Below are 20038 nucleotides of genomic sequence, written 5' to 3'. Positions count from 1 at the left end.
GGGCACATACCTAGGTTGTGGGTTTTTTTTTTTTTTTAATCCTCACCCGAGGACATTTTTCCATTTTTTGTTCAGAGAGAGTGGGAGGGAGGGAGGGAGGGGGGGGGGGAGAGAGAGAGAGAGAGAGAAACATCGACGAGAAAGGGACTCATTGAGTGGCTGCCACCCGCATGACCAATCAGGGCTGGGGACAAACTGCAACCGAGGTACATGCCCCTAGCGGGACTGAACCCGGGTCTCTCTGGACTGCAGGCCGACGCTCTAACCGCTGAGCCAAACCGGCCAGGGCTAGGTTGTGGGTTTGATGCCTAGTTGGGGTTTGTACATTTCTCTCTCACCTCAATGTTTTTCTCACACACACTCTCTCTCCCCCTTCCTCTTTCTAAAAACATATCCTCAGCCTGGCCAATGTGGCTCAGTGGTTGAGCATCAACCCATGCACCAAGAGGTCGCCAGTTTGATTCCCAGTCAGGACACATGCCCAGGTTATGGGCCAAATCTCCAGTGGGGGGCCATGCAGGAGGTGGCTAATGTTTCTATCTCTCTCCCTTTCTCTTCCTCTCTCTCTAAAATCAATAAAAAAAAATTAAAAACATATCCTCGGTGAGGATTAAAAAAACGAACTAAAGAATCTCCAACTGTCAGACATTTCGGTTGATTTCCTGAGAGCTATTGTGGAACTCTCTTCCTTTCTTCTTCCTCCTTTTCTGGGCTTCTTCCTCGGGAAACAAGTCTAGCATTGAATGCCCCCAGTGCAACCTTTGCTCTGGCTTCGCTTAATTATGTTTTTAAGAAAGCAATTATGTGAACAAAGTACTGTAGTAATTTCAGCTTATCTTTGTTCACTATGGCTGGTATTGATGTATATACTTTATTCACTTGGACTTATAATTATACTCAAAGAGTATTTACCCACTCAGATTTATACTTACACCCAAGAAGTTATATAGAAGTGATTCCTGCCCTGGCTGGTTTTGCTCAGTGGTTAGAGCATCAGCCTGTGGACCAAAGAGTCACAGGTTTGATTCTGGTCAAGGGCACATACCTCGGTTGCAGTTCGATTTCCGGTCCTGGTTGGTGTTATGAGGGAGGTAACCAATCCATGTGTCTCTCTAACATGGATGTTTCTCTCCGTCTCTCTCTTTCCTTCCCTCTGTCCCACTCTATCTGAAAAAAATCAATGGAAAAATATCCTCAGGTGAGGATTAAAAAAAATTTCTAAAAGAAGTAATTCCTTCCTCCTTTGTACTCATTTACTTTCTTTTTCATGTACCTTGCTGACCTACATAAAGTCAGTTGTAACTCATTTAAATTCAGGTTTCCAGTGTGAAGTAGTGTATTGCTTAACTCTACAGGCTGTAACCCCACGTATGAGAAGGGAAGTGTCAGCATTTCCCAATAGCAGTGTCTTTAGCAATTAAGGAGTGGTAGCACCAGTGCTGAAAAACCCTATTCCAGTCAAACATGTTTCTGTTCTGCATCTTTGATTGTGCAGTAAACTCTTTAATATATATGTTCTAATCCTTAAATTTAAAAATCCTTAAAGAAAAAAAAAAGCTAGAAAGAAAAACAAAATGGCACCATCCAAACCAAAAGTAATCTATAGCCTCTGAAACTTCCTGAACACAAAGTATCAGTCACTGGATTTTCCTTCACCCAGGCCAAGTTCTATAGCCTCTGAGCAGGTTTCCCAACAGGAGGTGAGAGACGAGACAGGGAAATGTTGCTAAGTAACACACAGTACAGTTGTGCGGTGGGCCTATCAGATGACACAGCCTTGAGCCGTTACTCTGGTTCACAATCATTCCACAATATTATAAAAGAGCTGCAATATTATGTAGACACAGAGAGGCAAAACGGAGAATTCCTAACCTCAATTGTTAGTTTCAAAAGTTCAGGTAGTTTAACAATGATATGGTTACTTAAACCTATGAATTTTTCTTGTTAGTCTTAACATTTTTGCAGAACACTTTTAGATTTAGGTATCATTTTTATGTATTCAATCACTTATTCATGCAACAGCTATTCATCAGTACTACTTTGGCATTTTGTTAGGTCTTAATATTAAAATTGAGACTCTTATATTGGTATTGTGAGGTTTTTACAAGAACTTTGTTATAAAAATGGAAAAGTATAGAGATCAAAATCAGCAATTCCTCGAATTATTTATTATTGTTGCATTTTATTTTTAAGATGTTTCCCAGTTGTTAAAGAAGACGGAAATCTAAACATGAATAGCCACACAATATATATTGGAAGCTACATTATGTTATAGAAGAATTTAGCAGAGTTCCCTTTTATTTATTTAAAAATTTTTTTTCTTTATTGATTTCAGAGAGAGAGAGGAAAGGAGAGAGAGAGAGAGAGAGAGAGAGAGAGAGAGAGAGAGACAGAAACATCGTGGGTCAATGCTCAACCACTGAGCCACACTGGCTGGGCAGCAGAGTTCCCTTTCAAATAAGAAGGTCTGGTTTTGACGTTAGTCCAATTTACACACATTTGAAAAAGCATATTATTGTCTGAAGTGAGTTCAACCTGTTATTATTTTTTTTATAAAAAATATGTTTTTATTGATTTGAGAGAGAGAGAGGAAGGGAGAGGGAGAGAAACACTGACTGGCTGCCTCTTGCATGCCCCCTGCTGGGGATTGAGCCTGCAACCCAGGCATGTGCCCTGACTGGGAATCAAACCAGAGACCCTCAGTGTAGGAGACAGCACTCAATCAACTGAGCCACACCAGCCAGGGCTGTATTTACTTTTTTTTTTTTTTTTTTTTTTTTAACATTTTTTTTTTTTTATCCTCATCCGAGGACATTTTTCCATTTTTTGTACAGACAGAGTGGGAGGGAGAGAGAGGAAGAGAGAGAGAGGGAAACATCGATGTGAAAGGGACACATCGAGTGGCTGCCACCCGCACGACCAACCAGGGCCGGGGACAAACTGGAACCGAGGTACATGCCCTTAGCGGGAACCGAACCCGGGTCTCTCTGGACCGCAGGCGGACGCTCTAACCGCTGAGCCAAACCGGCCAGGGCTGTATTTACTTTTTAAAAGACAAAATGCTACAGCACACTTAATGGACTACAGTAGAGTGTAAATACAGGGTGGAGCAAAAGTAGTGTTAGGGTTGTTTGTATGGAGGAGAGCGGGTGAGAGAGAAACATCAATTGGCTGCCTCCAGAGGCGATCAAGCCTGAAACCTGGGCAATTTCCCTGATCAGGAATCAAACTGGAAACCTTTCAGTGTACGGGATGATGCCCAACCAACTAAGCCACACCGGACGGGGTGGTCCTATCCTGTTTCTAATAAGATAATGGTTGCTTTTCAGAGACAACAGACCAAAACCATATATTTTGCAGCTGAAGCATGTGCAGAAGACAGGACTTTGACCTCCAGTTGCACCTAGAACCAGAGTCCGTGTACCCCCTTGCCCATCCCTGCACGGAACTGAAGGACCTGGACATAATCAGAACTTGAACACTGGAACTCTTTCAGAAGTGAAGGGTCTGTTGTTCAGGAAGATCCAGTCCTGAAGCCCCTTACCATAAATGGCCAAATTCTAAGGTCCTCCTGAGGCAGGTTAGTAAGAAGCTAGGACAATTTCTTGACAAGTGGAATAAGAGAAACAGAGACAAACTAAACAAACGGCTGGGCAGTTAGCAGCCAGCTAATAAGTCACAAGATCTTATCTTCCCCAACACATAGGAGTAGATGGTTTACATCTCTCCTCTCCAACCAAATAGCAGGTAGCTTAAATCACCCTAGTAGGGAAACAGCAGAGACCCACTTAGTGCCAGAAAAACCTAAGAATTGATGAAATCAGGGGAATAAATAACAAAAACCCCTATTAGACCCAGACAAATCCAAGATAGAGGTGAAGTTGACCAGAGAATGATTGCAAACCCCACTGTATGCTCATTTTGATGCATTGGCACATTAAAGGACACACCTGGAAAGCTGATGAATATTCTGATTGAGACCTCCCCTAAAATTCCCACCTGTAGGAAACAGATAAAAACCAAAGGTCCCAGTGTGCACTCCCCTGCCCCTTTCCTCAGGTGTGCACTTTTGCTTTTTTTTCTCCTAAGTTCTAAGGGTTGGGATGAGACTTGCAACTACGGGAGCAGTGGGCAGCAGCAGCTCATCCCAAGCTAACCTCCTGAACCTGTCTCCAAGGGCCCTCTTTTTGCCTCTGTGACTTCTCAGTGGCCAAACAGCCCAGCCATGACTCATTCCTATTGCTGTGATGCAGCTTCTTCCATCCTAAGCCCTTCCTTTGTCTCACTGTCCCAAGCTTTAATAAATGTACTTTCAAAATCACCTGGACTTCTATTTTGAAATCTTTCCCACATGAAGTCAAGAAACCAACATTCCAAACCGTGCTGGGGAAGACATGCCTTGGCCCAGTCCCTTCCCAGTGACAGTCCAGTTAAAACTTGACCTACACCCTAGCTGGATGGCTTCAGTTGGTTGGAGCATTGTCCTGTGCACCAAAAGGTTGCAGGTTCAATTTCCAGTCAGGGCACATACCTAGGTTGCAGTTTTGATCCCTGGTTGGGGCACGTATGGAAGGCAACCAATCGATGTTTCTCTCTCACATCAATATTCCTCTCTCTCTCTTTCTCAAATCAATAAAAACATATCCTCGGGTGAGATTTAAAAAAGCAACTTGAGCACAGCCAATGTGGCTCAATGGATTGAATGTTGTTCCATGAACTGAGAGGTCCTGGTTTGATTCCCAGTCAGGGCACATGCCCAGGCTTTGGGCTCAATTCCTAGTGACTGGCGTGCAGGAGGCAGCCAATCAAAGTTTCTTTCTCACATCAATGTTTCTATCTCTCTCTCTAAAAAAATAAATAAAAACATATATATTTTTTAAAAAAGCAACTTCAGCTCTGGCCAGTTTGGCTCAGTGGTTGAGCATTGGCCTGCGGACCAGAGAGTCCTAGGTTCGGTTCCTGCTAGGGGCATGTACCACAAAAAATAAATAAAAATAAAAATAAATTTAAAAAAACTTCACCTGCCAGCACTTCCACATACCTGGTTCACCCTAACCCCTTAAAAACCAGCCCCAAACCCTGGATCAGGGCAACAGATTTGGGTCTTCTCTCCATCTCCTCATTTGGCTGCCTTTAAAATAAACTCTTTCCTTGTTGCATACTTGGTGTTTTAGTAATTAGTCTTACTTCATGTTAGGTAAACAAATTTGGGTTCAATTACAAATATACTATTACTTACATAGCCAATATTTAAACTCATTTTTTTATCGTAAAAACTATAGTCATGTTACCCAGCCAGTGTGGCTCAGTGGTTGAGCATCAACCCATGGACCAGAAGGTTGCCAGTTTGATTCCTGGTTGCGGCACATGCCTGTCTTAGAGCAATGAACTTTAAGCCATCAGGTGATTATCTGTTCATCTTTAAAAATGTGTGCCTGGCCCGACTGGTGTGGCTCAGTGGTTGAGCACTGACCCATGCACCAAGAGGTCATTGGGTCGATTCCTGGTCAAGGCATATGCCCAGGTTGTGGGCCAAATCCCCAGTGGGGGACATGCAGGAGGTGTGCAATCGATGTTCTCTCTCATTGATGTCTCTCTCTCTCTCCCACTCCTTTCCTCTCTCTACAATCAATAAAAAATAAAATAAAATAAAACAAACAACAAAACTATAGTCATGTTAAGCTTTGTGTATATATCTTTTATACACTTCCCTGATTACTTCAAGAGTTCTCAAAAGTGAAACTGTTAGGTCAAATAGGATATATATTTAAATTAAAATTTTTTTTTTTTTTACTTTCAGGTGTAGGAGATGGTGCGTGATCCTTAAAACAATGAACACCACATCTACCTACTCTGCAAACCCCCCTGAGCAACTGACTCATAAACTCCTGAAACTGAAAAGTGAAAACAAAAGAAAGCACAAATGATGAAAACACGTTCCTAGTCAGAAAACAATTTTAAATTTAAAAAGCATTTTTAAGTACTAGAACACTTACTCTTCTTAAAACAAGTAAGATTCAGTCTCCGTAGAGACTGTCAAAAATTGCCAATGCCTATTATATTTCAAGTCGTCATGGTGGGGTATTGGGAAAAGTTTTCAATTAGCAATAATCACGCCTTGGATAAACCTCATTGGCTATGATACTGCCACTGTGCAAAGCTTATATTTAAATTTTTAAAATCACATTGTCAGACTGCATTCAAAAAAGAGTATATCAACTTACTGTCCCACCCAAAATTTATAACATTGTTTAATTTCCCTGTCTTTAAAGAAAATCGAGCAGCAATAATTAACTGTCAATCAGAGAGGTAAAAAGTGATTCAGGAATTATTTTAGGTTGTGCTCTCAAAAGGAAGGGAGTGAGGGAAGCAGGATGGGTTAGGGAAAAAAGTTAAGTGAGCTTGTGGTCTCAACTAGAGACTAGCTTCAGCCTGATCTAAGGGGAGCTCTGGAGCATGACTTGTACCACAAAAAGTTATTGCCTTGAGTCAAGGGGGCCAACTTTTTTTGTTTTTTAATCATCACCTGAGAACATGCTTAGAGAGAAACAGCAGTTGCTTGGTTGCCTTCCGTACGTGCCCCAACCAGGGATTGAACCTGCAACCCAGATATGTGCCCTGACTGGGAATCGAACTGGCAACCTTTCCATGCACAGGATGACACTCAACCGAGATACTCTGGCCAGGCAAGGGGGCCAACTTTTTATACCACAATATTAGTTGGTCATTGACTGTGAGTTGCCTGTGGGAGAGGTTAAATATTTTCTTGGATGAAACAATTCCCTTTGTCAAGGGCAATTCTCTAGACTCTAGATAAAGGACAGCTGTGAACTTTGAATTACCAATACTCCGAGCAGCTCTGGGATGGTTATATCTTAGGGAATACTGATGGGTATAGTGGTTTTAGTGTCCCCACAAATTCATATTTATCTAGAACCTCAGAATGTTACCTTATTTGAAGTTAGGGTCTTTGTAGATGTAATTAGCTAAGATGAGCTTGATGGGATTCAGGGCAAAGAACCCCAAAATATGGTACCTTGACATACTGAGTATTTTAAGCTAAAGGAGTTTGAGAAAACAGCAGAAGCAAGAAGGTCACCCTGACCCTCCTCCCTTCCCCTGAAACAGGTCATAAAACTTTTTTTAATCCTCACCCAAGGATATTTTTCCATTTATCTTCAAATAGAGTGGGAGGAAGGAAGAGAGAGAAACATCGATTTGAGTGAGACACATTGACTGGTTACCACCCGCACGACCCCAACCGGGGCCAGAGACGAACCACAACCAAGGTATGTGCTCTTGGCCAGAATCAAACCCAGGATTCTTTGGTCCACAGGTTGATGCTCTAACCGCTGAGGCAAACTGGCCAGGACAAGGTCATAAAACTTTTATGTTTTATGCCCTCTCTACATAGGGTGGAATGGAGCATCTTTATCAGGTAGAAGAGATGCTGAGAAAAATATGAACAAACAGGCCTTGCTAAGTTTTCCTCAGTTTACTCACTTACTTCTTACTCTTTAACTTACCATATTCCTCCACAACTGGCCATTATTCATCAAAGCTAGCAAAAAAAAAACAACAACTCAGGTTTAACTGTTTATATAGGTGATCATTTCTTTGTGAAGTTCTCCCATATCACGTAAAAGTTATTTTCAGACCTAGCTAGGGACTGAACCATAAGAGGGTCAAGAAAAACTTTTCCCTCCCCTACAAGGTTATACTAGATTAGGCTAGGCCCTAAATCGATTAACTAGTATCCTTATAAAAGGAGGAAAGCACACAGGGATACACACAGAGGAGAAGGCCAAGTGAAGATGGAGGCAGAGATTGGAGTTATGCTGCCACAAGCCAAGAAATGTCTGGGGCCAGCAGAAGCTAAAAGAACCATCTATGGGAACATGGCTCTACTGATAACCTTGATTTCAGACTTCTAGCTTCCAGAACTGTAAGAGAAGAAACTTCTGTCATTTTAAGACACTCAGTGAGAGAACAAACTTCTGTTGTTTTAAAAAACCCAGTATGTGATATTTTGTTACAGCAGTCCTAGGGAATTTATTAAGTGTGAAACTAGCTATTTACCTCAGCAGTCTTAAAGTACAGTCCATGGACTCGTGGGCTTCCCCTTACTCTTACCACATTGACATTGCACTACTGGCGCAAAAGAAATCAATGGTGGGTAAAACTATTGGCATCTCAGCATATATGAGCCAGTGGCACCAAAAGTACAACTAGTCGCTGTATTCTTCACCACCACATATTCAACATAAAGAAAATGTCAGTTACACATAGAAATGTCCTAAATAAAGCAGAAAAGTTATTAACTTTATGAAATCTTGACCCTAGAGGACATATATATATATATAAAATTTATCTTTATTGTTGAATGTATTACATGAGGATGTTCCTCATTTTTCCCCTATTGACTCCCTCCTCCCAACTCCTGCCCCCCTCCTGCCTTTCCCCACACTGTTGTCTGTGTCCATTGGTTATGCATATATACATATAAGTTATTTGGTTTATCTCTTCCCACCCCCCCACCCCCTTCCCTTTGAGGTTTGTCAGTCTAACAACCAATTTGTACTTCTTAATCCCTTCACCCATTCCCCCAACGCCCCTCCCATCTGGCAACCAACAAAATGTTCTATGACTCTATGAGAATGCTTCTGTTCTGCCTGTTCATTTTATTTGTAGATTCAGTTGTCGATAGATATGTATTCATTGCCATTTTGTTTGTTCATATTTTTTATCTTTTTTTTTTTTCAAGAAAACCCTTCAACATTTCATATAATAATGGTTTGGTGGTGATGAACTCCTTTAGCTTTTCCTGGTCTGGGAAACTCTTTATATGGTCATCAATTCTAAATGACAGCTTTGTAGGATAGAGTAATCTTGGTTTTAGGTTCTTGCTTTTTATCACTCTGAATATTTCTTGCCACTCCCCTTTGGCATGCAAAGTTTCTATTGAGAAATCAGCTGACAGCCTTATGGGAACTCCTTTTAGGTAACAAACTGCTTTTCTCCTGCTGCCTTTAAGATTCTCTGTCTTGAATCTTTTGCATTTTGATGATGATGTATCTTGGTGTGGGCCTCTTGGGGTTCATCTTGTTTGGGACTCTCTGTGCTTCCTGGACTTGTATGTCTGTTTCCTTCACCAAGTTAGGGAAGTTTTCTGCCATTATCATTTTAAATAGGTTTTCGATTTCTTGTTCTCTCTCTCCTCCTTCTGGCACCCCCAAGATGCGAATGTTGGCACGCTTGAAGTTGTCCCAGAGGCTCCTTACACTACCCTCATTTTTTTGGATTCTTTTTTCCTTTTGCTATTCTGATTGGGTGTTTTTTGCTTCCTTATATTCTAAATCGATGGTCTGCTTCTTGGCTTTACCTACTCTACTATTGAATCTGTGTAAATTATTCTTGATTTCAGTTAGTGCCTCCTTCATTTCTGACAGGTCCTTTTTTATGCTCTTTATGCCCTCACTATGTTCACTGAGGTTCTCACTAAGTTCATTGAGTATACTTATAAGCAGTGTTTTGAACTCAGTATCTGGTAGGTTACTTATCTCCATTTCACTTAGTTCTTTTTCTGGAGTTTTGTTCTGTTCTTTCATTTGGGACTTGTTTCTTTGTCTCCTCATTTTGGCTGCCTCCCTGTGTTTGTTTCTATGTATTACTTAATGAGAGCTATGGGGCTAGCTGAGACCAGATGCTGCTTGTTTGAAAGAATTTAGGAAAACCTGAAGCAGGATCCAAGACAGACCAATCTTAAGGTAAAGCAACTGGCAATAGATTGGGTGGGCCTGAAAGTTGGGTGGGGCAGGGCTTCAGGGAATCACCAGGGTGGGGCAACCGGTGTGAGCCAGGTTGCTGGAGTTCCAGATATGGTAGCTGTCTGCTGCCACAGGGAAGGGCTCACCAAAGGAACAAAGGCCTCTGATAACGTGTCAGTCCAGGAGAAAGCCACCTCTCCAGCCCTTGCTGCAATGCAAAACTCAATTCTTCCCCATATGTCTCTGGTGCCTTTCAAGTTACTTCCCCCACGCTGAAGCCTGGAGGGTGGGAGTCTAAGTAAGTCAATGCGCAGACCCTTTAAGAGGAGTTGCCTGGGGCTCCAGATGCCTCAGCCTCTCTCAACCTGTTCCCATGGGTTTTTCCAGCCAGAAGTTATGGAGACTTCTCTTCCTAGCACTAGAACCCTGAGCTGGGCGCCTGGTGTGGGACAGGGACCCCTCAATCCTCAGGAGGGACCTTTCCAGCCAAGGTATCCTTCTAGTTTTTTTCCGCCACATGTGAGTGTGGGACCAGTCCGTTGCGCCTCCATCCCTACTACCAGTCTTGATGTGGCTGGTTCTTCAATTTCATAGTTGTAGTACTTCCATTCAGCTTGATTTCAGGCGGTTTTGAATGATAGTTGTTCTGTAGTTTAGTTGTAACTTTGATGTGGTTGTGGAAGGACGTGATAGCGCGTTTACCTACCCTGCCATCTTGACCAGAAGTAGTCAAAGACATATATTTTTGGTGTTCTGTGGGGGAAGATGGAAAGTAAGCATAAAGGACTTCTGCATACTGAACTTGTCTCAAGGGAAGGCACTTGTGTAATCACTGGAATTGTGAGCTGGACTAGCCACTTCTGTTCCCCCATAGATCATAGACCACCAGTTTTACTTGAAAGAATGACTGCCTGAAAAACTAGGACTATTCAGATGGGGTATTAGGCATTTTCTTAGACATAAATAAAGTGATCCTGTTCCTTCAAGGAAAATCGTTGATGGTATGTGTAGCCCATGATAACAGTTGAGCTTTCAAGCAAAAATTAGTAGTTTAAAAAACTTACCTGCCATCATAAGATTGGTATCTTCCCAATACTTAAATCTTTCCTGATGAGACCCATGGTGATATTAACAAATATTTTTTAGAAAATGGAATGTGTCAACTTTTGGAAGATCTGCATTATTTACTGAAACATTTTCCAAATGGCTTATGTATGATGTTAGAAATGTGTAACTTGACAGTGGGACCAATTAAATTGCAAATGTGTGAAAAAAAGATGCATTCAAAGTTCAAGACAGGGTAATGGATTTTTAGGTAATAGAGTATGAAAATTTAATTGCTATTGTTTTCAGATTCTACATTGTCACTATCCCTTAATAAAGTACAACTTGCCCAGCCGGTGTGGCTCAGTGGCTGAGTGTTGACCCAAGCACCAAGAGGTTGCTGGTTCAATTCCTGGTCAGGGCACATGTCCAGGGTGGGCCAAATCCCCAGTGGGGGCATGCAGGAGGCGGCCAATCAATGTTCTCTTCTCATTGATGTTTCCATCTCTCTCTCCCTCACTCTCTAAAATCAATAAAGGAAAAAAAAATTCACTTAAAAAAAAAATAAAGTACCAATTGTTGAGTTTTGATGTATTATCAGAGAATAATATCCATATAGTTATCTGAAAGGACTATTAAAATATCACTTCCATTTTTAACTATACACATATTTGGTATGATGCTAGATTTTCTTTATAACAAGACATAATTAATCAAACAAAACAACCAAAATAACACTGTAACAGAATGAATGTAGAAGCAGATATAGAAATCTACCTGTATGCTAATAATCCAGATATAAAGATTTCAAACAGGTAAAACAATGACATTCTTTTCACTAATTTTATTTTTGTTTTGGAAAAGTTATTTTTAAAATATAAATATGCTAATGTTTATTATTTTTGAATCATTAATAAAAAAAACTACTTAAAATTATTAGTTGCTATTTCTAATATACTATCTGGGAAGAAAGACCTATATACATGACATGCATAAGATGAAGAAAATATAAAGAAATCTTACAGTGTTACCAGCATGGGAGAGGGGCACCCCATGTAGTCCTGGGAGGCAAGAGAAGACTTCCTTAAGTCTTCTTCTCAGATGATCCTGAGCCAAGCCTCAAACCATTAGAACACAAATTGGTAAATCCCTTCAATAAATTCCTTGACCTAGATTAGACTGTGGTAAGAGAAATGTTATTCTCCATATTCAAATATGACTTCCACATACCTTATAAACTTGTTATGGCTAATGGCATAAGCATTAAAAAATAGTCATGATTTTGCTAACTACTTCTATCACCTGTGCATGGAACCTGATTTGCAAGATTTCTAGTTTAGTTTCCTTCACGACTAATCCATTAGAAGCTGGGCACACCCACCTTTCCTTTTACGTGAACAAACTATTGAAACCATCAATTTCTTCTTTCATTGCTGTTCTCTACTTGTGTCAAATGAACTAATGTTTAGATCAAACTTTTCTTCTTTTTTAAAAATATGTTTTTATTTATTTTAGAGAGAGGAGAGAGAGAGAAAGAAATCGATGAGATGGCCAACTCTTGCACGCCCCCTACTGGAGATGGAGCCCACAACCTGGGCATGGGCTCTGACAGGGAATCCAACCAGCGACCTCTTGGTCCATGGGACCAAAATCACCGGCTAAGCCACACTGGCTGGCTGGCATGACTAGTCTTTTCTTCTTGAATCTTTGACCTGCCTACCTGCCAGAGGCAGGGGCCAGGACAGGGCCAGGGGTTGCATGGACATTTCTTCCTGAAAGGTCGACTCTCTTGCTTCATGGCTCCACAGTGCCACCTTGGGCTCCGGCAGAGGGAGGGCGTACTGGACTGGAACTGTGTGGGGACACTTGGGATTTGGGGGGCACTCAGAGCTTTTGCTGAGTTGCAGCCACGCAGGACTGTGGCCATCTTACTCCTTCCCCGGGCTCGGGGGAGAAGCAGCAGCCCCTCCCTCCCAGATCAAACTTTTTAAATACCTTATTGGTATGTGATTAGGCCTTATTAATTTCTGTGTGATATCATCAATTGGATTTTTGCTTAAAACCTAGGGCAGGCTGCATTCTGGTGTTGAAACAATTAGTGTTGTATTGCGGCTATGAAGTTTAAAGAGTAAAAGAATGCCAAAGTCCTATTTGTGGACTTTTAATTTCTCTATGTTGTCCTAAAAAAATAGTAAGCCAAAGAGACAAATAAGGTTACTATATAGTCTTGCACCATTTTAGAAGGAATTTGACTTTCTTCTTCTCTGAATAAAAAAAAAAAAAATGTCTCTCAGCTTTCTTTGAAATAAGCACCTTCTTGATAGTGGGACCAATCAACCTACTTTATTGTTTTGCAGCACACTGTATTTAATGTATATTTGAGGACATCCTATATTTTCCCAAACACGATCTATTAAAAGATAACAATAGAAGGAAAAAATATCTTGCAATTTGTCTACAGAGAATGCTGGGTTAATTTTTAAGAATCTGATTCATTCACCATGATATATTTTTTGTCATTAGAGTAGCTAAAAGATGAAGAGGGAGTGTTTTAATAACATTCTTTTAGTTAGATTCTCATTTATTTTATTTTTTTTTATCCTCACCCGAGGACATTTTTCCATTCTTTGTTCAGGTAGAGTGGGAGGGAGAGAGAGGAACAGAGAGAGAGAGAGAGAGAGAAACATCAATGTGAAAGGAACACATCGAGTGGCTGCCACCCGCACAACCGACCAGGGCTGGGAACAAACTGCAACCGAGGTACGCGCCCCTAGCGGGAACCGAACCTGGGTCTCTCAGGACCGCAGGCCGACGCTCTAACCACTGAGCCAAACCGGCCAGGGCTAGATTCTCATTTATTAAAAGAAAAATATAAATAAGAAGGCCTAATCTGGGATTTCAAGGCATCTGGCATTATCTGAGACAGATTGCTTTTTATTTTTAATAAAAAAGCATCTGGCCTGGTTGGTGTGGCTCAGTGTATTAAGCACTGTCCCATGGACTGAGAGGTCCCAGTTTGATTCCTGGTCAGGGTACATGCCTGGGTTGCAGGCTCGATCCCCAGTAGGGGGTATGCAGAAGGCAGCCAAAGTGTTTCTATCTCTCTCTCCTTTCTTCTCTCTCTAAGAAATCAATAAAAACATATTTAAAAGAAATAAAAAATAAAAAAGCATCTGGAGATCCAATACGGCAGCACAGAATGTAGAAACTACACTCACTTCCTCCCAGGACAAAACCAAAAAAACAACTAAATTTTAGAACAATCAAACTGAAAAAAACAACTGAAGACTAGCTGAACAGAAGTCTTATGACCAAGGATGTATGGAAGAATTCACATTGAGACTGGTGAAAAGTGCAGAGATGCAAAAATAACTGGCTCCACACTCATGTGCAGTGGTTGGGAATATGGAGGGATATCTCAGTTAAAAAGGTTCCCCTTGAGAAGTGATGGGGTCTCAGCCCCATGATGGGCTCTCCAAACCAAAGCACCAGAGCCAGGAAGAGGAGCCCATATAGTATCTGGCTAAAAAATCAGCAGGGATTCCCTGAGCAAGGATGACATGCAAATTTGTGATGTATTCCACATATTATAAAAAATGAGGATAGCCCAGGCTGGTTTGTCTCAGCGGTTAGAGGGTCGGCAGACCAAAGAGTCCTGGGTTCGATTCTGATCAAGGGCACGTACCTCATTTGCAGTTTGTCCCTGACCCTGGTCGGGGTCGTGTGGGAGGCAACCAGTTGATGTGTCTCTCTCACATCGATGTTTCTCTCTTTCCCTCTCTCCCACTCTATCTGAAGATAAATGGAAAAATATCCTCGGGTGAGGATGAAAATAACAAAACAAAAACTAAAAAACAAAAAAAAGCACAAAAAACATTTCAGGTCAGAAGGGATTGACACAAAATATTCAATGTGATAAAAAGCAAGGACCTACTACCAAGACTACACTACCCAGCATGGCTATCACTTAAAATGGAAGGAAAAGTAAAGAGCTTTCCAGACACAGAAAAGCTAAAAGAGTTCATCACCACCAAACCAGTATTACAAGAAATATTATATGGACTTCTTTATGAAGAAGAAAGAAAGAAAGAGAGAGGGAGAGAGAGAGAGAGAGAGAAAGAGAAAAAGGGAGGGAGGGAGGAAAAGAGGAACATAGTTATAAAAAATAAAATATGTAGAATATGGCAACAAATACATACCTATCAATAATCACTTTTCCTGGCCAGTGTGGCTCAGTGGTTAAGCATCGACCCACGCACCAAGAGGTTGCTGGTTTGATTTCCGGTCAGGACACATGCCCAGGTTGTGGACCCAATCCTCAGTGGGGGGTCATGCAGGAGGCGGCCAATCAATGTTCTCTCTCATCGATGTTTCCATGTCTCTCTCCCTCTCCCTTTCTCTCTCTCTCAAATCAATAGAGAAAAATTTTTTTAAAAAAATCACTTAAAAATAAATGGATCACATGATCCCATCAAAAGACATAGGGAAGCTAGATGAAAGAGAAAACAAGACCCATATATATGTTATTTACAAGACACATACTTTAGAACTAACGACACATACAGACTGAAATTAAAGAGTTGAAAAAAGATATTTCATGCAAATGGAAATGAAATAAAAAAGATGGGGCAGCACTACTTATATCAGGCAAAATACTTTAAAACAAAGGCTATACTAAGGGACAAAGAAGGAAATTACATAATGATAAAGGGATCAATCTAACACGAGGATATAACCCTTGTAAACATTTATATACCTAACATAGGAACACTTATAAAAGCAAATATTGATGAGTGTAAAGGGAGAGAACGACAGTAACACAGTCATTGTAAGGGACTTAAACACCTCATTGACATAAATGACTTTAGACAGAAAATCAACAAGAAAACAGCTGCCTTAAATGACACATTAGACCAGTTGAGTTTAATTCATATATTTAGAATATTTCACCCCAAAGCAGAAGAATACACATTCTTTTCAAGTGCACATAAAACATTTTCCAGGATAGGCCACGTTAGGAAACAAAACAAGTCCTAATAAATTTAAGAAGACTGAAATCATATCAAGCATCTTCTCTGACTACCATGGTATGAAACTAGAAATAAATTACAAAAACAAAAAACAACAAAAAATCCCCACCAGAAAACAACCTGTAAAAACACAGACACTAAATAACATTTTACTATACAATGAATGGGTTAACAATGAGATGAAGGAAGAAATCAAAAGATATCTTGAGACAAATGAATATCAGAACACAACAACCCAAAATCTATGGGACACAGAAAAAGCATTCCTAAGAGGGAAATTCATAGCAATACAGGCCTACCTAAAGAAAGAAGAAAAATCTCAAATAAACAATCAAGACTTACACCTAAAGGAAGTATAAAAACAACAAACAAGGCCCAAAGTGAGCAGAAAGAAGGAAATATCAGAACAGAAATAAATGAAATAGAGTCTAAGAAAGAAATCAAAAGATCAATGATACCAAGAGCTGGTTCTTTGAAAATGGATGGTGTGGCTCAGTTGGTTGAGTGTCATCCCATACCAGAGAGGTTGCTGGCTTGATTCCAGGTCAGGGTACATGCCCAGGTTGCTGGTCTGATCCCTAGTATGGGGTGTGCAGGAGGCAGTGGATTGATGTTACCCTCTCACATCGATGTTTCTCTCAAAAAACCCAGAGATGACCCAGATAAAGAAAATCAGAAATGAAAGAGAAGTAACAACTGACACCACAGAAATACATGAAGGATTCTAAGAAAATATTACAAAAAACTATATGGTAACAAATTGGAAAATCTGGAAGAAATGCACAAATTCCTAAAAATAAGCTCGAGTTACTCATCAGAGAAATCTTACACCTGACACGAATGGACCTGCCTTAATATCCTGCCAGCCCAATCATAGGCTGGGAGCAGCTCATGGGGAATATGGCCTCACTGCAAATGCAGTGGTAGATTCAGAGCTTGGCAGCTGGGGCCTCCCACAGGAAGGAGATCTGGAGGCATTATTTTACAGACTTCACATTATTTTCAGGGCTGCATAATAACTCATTCATGGATGTGTCATAATTTATGTATCCACTCCCCCTCCAATTAACATTTCTGCTGTTTCCAGTCCTTTCCTACCAGGAACAATGTTCAGTGAATAACCTTGAGTTACATCATCCTTTCCTATCAGAAACAACATTCAATGAATAACCTTGAGTTATAACATCCTCACAAGGAGTTCTGAAGACAAGATGACCCATCAGAGTTGTCCTAAAGTGGGGTGAGAGGTCTGGGCCTTTATATCCCTGCACTGATCAGCCATTGGATGTAGGTTTTTCTAGGACAGTGATTCTCAACCCGTGTGCTGCAGACTACTGATGTGCCACAAGAGGCACACTGGTGTGCCACAAAAATATTTAAAACATGCAATACCTGACTAGTCAGGGACACTGACCTTTCTTCCCTTAGATTGTCAAAGAAGAAAATGACAACAGTCAATACAATAGCCATTAGGTGTGAATGAACCAAAATTACACTGATTTTTTGGTCAGACTGGCAAAAAATATATTTTTTGGTGTGTCACAGAATTTTAGTAGTTAGTTTATATGTGACATGAGATGAAAAAGGTTGAAAATCACTGCTCTAGGAAAATGGCATGACCTAGATGAGGTAGCTCTTTATCCAAGGCAATTCCTGAAGGGGGCAGACAGCCGTCAGCTAGGGGGTATACATCTTTTAGTCCTGAAGGGGGATCTGGGAAATACATCACAGCTTCCACTAGGAGTATAATTGTAGGATACTACTATGTAATTTTGATAGATGTTGCTAAGATCAAAATCTAATGTATACATTGGTATATATTTTTCAAATATATACTTCCATAGGCAATGTAGGAGAGTGTCTGTTTCCCCATATCCTTGATAACACAGGGAATGGTCCAATTTTTTTTGATATTTTTAGTTAAGCTTTTCATAATCTATATTTGATTTTTTACTAATACATTTGTCCATTTTCCATTTACTTTCAAGTACATATTCATTAAGATCTGGCTCTGCAATTTACTAGCTATTTCAGTTTGTTCAAATGTAAAATAGGAATAATACAGCAGACCTCATAAGGATATTTTGATATAATGAATGCAAAACTCCTATTTTAAAATAGCAACCAACCAAAAAATATTCTCCACACCCTACCATCATACACTGATGATTTCCAAATCTATACATTTAGGTCAGACTTCCTATTGGCAGGTAAAAATATTCATCCACTTATTTGTTATTTCTATCTTGATGCTCCACAGGTATTTCAAATTCAACATGTCCCAGGCAAACTCATAATTTTTCTCTTAAAAATGGATTCTACTCTTTTATTTCCTCATCTTGGATTATTCTCTTCCCCTTAACCCCAATATTTAATTAATCACTAGGTCCTGTTGAATTTCATTCAAAAATAATTCTGGTATCTGCCTTTTCCTCATAATCAGTACTGCCACTCTCTGGTTCAGATCCTTGTATTTTGCAAGTATTAATGCAATAGCTTTTTTACTGTTCTCACCTTCCTCCAATCTATCCCAAACACTGTTGTCAGAAGGATTTTTTGAATACACAACATTTATTACATTACTCCCTAGCTCAAAAGTCTCTAATGGCTCCCTATTGCCTGCAGAATGATGAAATCTAAAACTTTTGCTTGGCATATATAGCTCTTCATAATTTGACCTCTGTTTATCTGTCCAGTCTCTTCTCCGTCATCCCCTTTCTCTGCCTTAATTTGTAATATTTAAGCTAGTTGCATTTCTCAGAATATATCACATTCTTACATGCAGAGTCTACCTGATATAATTCCCTGCTCCCTACTGCCCTACTTGTCTTCCAAATAAGGATCTTAAATTTTGGCTCAAACCTACATCCTTTGTGAAGCCTCCTCCTCCCCCTCTTTCTACCCCTCCTTCTCTAGTAGTCCTCCTAATGTACCATTGCTCATTGTACCCACAGTTTATTTTTGTTTGCATTTTTATTTCTTCAATAGGTTTTAGTTCCCTGAGGGAAAAAGATAAATTTTCATTTGGTATCTCCAGCGTTTATCATAGTGCCTGGAAATACGATAAACTCAAATATTTTTTTATTTACTTCAAGATCCGATAAAGTTGCCCTAGGAACTTACTGTTGTAGTAAATAGACCACCCTCTTTCCTCCTCCCTCTAGTTTAGGTTTCTTACAGAATCTAGCAGACGGGTTACTATTCACTTTCCTTACCATTTCAGGTAGACTTGACCATTCCCTCCTTTGTGTTTCCACTGAATATAGTATGTAAGTCTCATCCTAGCACCGATCACGTTTAAGATTGTATTCCAAGCATCTGATATGTTATGCACGCAATAATAAAATGAATCAGTGCTCACCTTAATTAAAGAGATTTTCTTAAACATTCCAGGAAAACGTCACCATAATGCATACATCATAAGAAAACTTTACAATCCAATTCAAATGATTGATTTTAAAACACTTTAATTGTCCTCAGATGATCCAAGCTAGGTTATGGAAACTCAAATGCTAGGAGACTATGGCTAGAAGGCTAAGAGAAGGACGACTGGCTTCTAGTGCTCAGAAGTTACATGTTCTGATGCTAGAACTAGGAAATAGCTGAATGTTCAGCTTTTGAAATACGGGTTTTGCATCGTCAGGAAAAAGATTAACCTATCAGGAAGAACTCAGCACATTCAATTACCAATCAAGAGCGGGAAAGCAGCCAAAGCCTGGGGATACCCACGCACCAACCAGGATTTCATTCTCTAGTATCCGCCAATAAGCGGTTGGACGGGGGCGGGGCAACAGGCGGACCAATTGCCACAAAAAACAATCTGCAGTACAACTGTTTTAACCACAGTCCTCGCCTCTCAAACCACTGGAACAAACTCCTGGACAAGGCGTTTATTAAACACTTTTAACTCTCCTTGCCCGGGGATAGTTATAGTGAAGTCCCTTACTTATACCAGAGTTAGGGCCTTCTTTAAACCAGCTCCCACAGACTCACGGAAAGAACTGCAACTTTCAGCTTTTTACCTTCACAGGAACTAGCACTCCAGCGTTACCTGAGGGGGCGGGACGGTTCCAGTGCGCAGGCGTGCATGCCTTGTAGGGGCGAGGCAGTAGTGACTCAAAGCAACCTGGGAGCTGTATTTCTTTTACTAGTAAAACTCAAGTGCTCCTGGGGCCACCTGAACTACATTTCCCAAGA

At 40.4% G+C, this 20038-nt stretch overlaps 1 non-coding gene across 1 annotated transcript; it reads right to left on the bottom strand.

The window, feature by feature from the left end:
* Positions 1–6021: 6021 nt before the first annotated feature.
* Positions 6022–6162, bottom strand: LOC118622189. Its single transcript, XR_004957986.1, has one exon. It is a non-coding gene; the product is annotated as a U4 spliceosomal RNA (small nuclear RNA).
* Between the last annotated feature and the right edge of the window lie 13876 nt (positions 6163–20038).

The sequence above is a fragment of the Molossus molossus genome, unplaced genomic scaffold (genome assembly GCF_014108415.1).
Source record: "Molossus molossus isolate mMolMol1 unplaced genomic scaffold, mMolMol1.p scaffold_m16_p_8, whole genome shotgun sequence".
Lineage (NCBI taxonomy): Eukaryota > Metazoa > Chordata > Mammalia > Chiroptera > Molossidae > Molossus > Molossus molossus.
This window is presented reverse-complemented; position numbering and strand designations above follow the sequence as displayed.